The sequence below is a fragment of the Notothenia coriiceps genome, unplaced genomic scaffold (genome assembly GCF_000735185.1).
Source record: "Notothenia coriiceps isolate Sejong01 unplaced genomic scaffold, NC01 NC01_scaffold00012979, whole genome shotgun sequence".
Taxonomy (NCBI): Eukaryota; Metazoa; Chordata; class Actinopteri; order Perciformes; family Nototheniidae; genus Notothenia; species Notothenia coriiceps.
This window is the reverse complement of record NW_011345680.1, coordinates 2,256-3,142: the sequence shown is the minus strand read 5'-3', so window position 1 is coordinate 3,142 and position 887 is coordinate 2,256.

Here is an 887-nt window from a genome sequence, read left to right as displayed (position 1 = left end):
GGGGGGGGGGGGGGTTTGTTAGTGAATTGTCAACGGGGGGAGACATTCTACAGATGGCCAGTCCGCCCCTGAAAAATGTATGCACACGTTATTATTAATGCACTCATTAAGGCTTCTTAATGAGTGAGACACATCGGATTTGTATTGCTATTATTAATAATAACGTGTGCATAGACATTTTTCAGGGGCGGACTGGCCAACTGTAGAATGTCTTCCCCCCGTAAATTACCGCGACCGCTGATGCACCATGTAATCAGAGATATCGTTCGAAAGCTCCGTCTCTCCTGCACAATCTCATTGGATCCAAATATGGTCATTTCCTTTGTATCAGCAACCAATCGTGAAAGTACAAAGGGGTATTAAACCAAAAAACTAAATCTCATTGGCTGGTGTCAATTTCTGACAACGCGATTTGTTCAGATGCGTCACGTGGTGTGCTAAACACTTCTTGGTTTAGCTTTTGCTGGAAATTTAAATCTCCAAATGGCAAGAGAACAGCGAAAAAAACGTTCACAGAGAAGACGACAACAATTGTCACTTGCACAAAGCGAGGTTAGAAAAAAAACAAATGCCCCTACAAATAGAATAAAATGATGTGGGAAACACTGGATAATAATAATAATAATTAAAGCTAAAAGCTGCAAGCAGCATTCAGCTGGTCTTCGATGCACCGCAGGCTGTTGTCCACACGTCGACGTGTCACGCAGGAGTTTTCTGGACTCGGCCGTTGGCAAACATGGGAAGTTTTAGGCTGATCGGACAATGTATTTAGGAGTTACAGCAGTATCATAAACATTGTGTTTGATGGAGAGTGATCTGTCGCCATGGCAATGGAATTTGATGACACCCCATAATACGCCTAGATGTGTTGAGGGCTGCATCGTTAT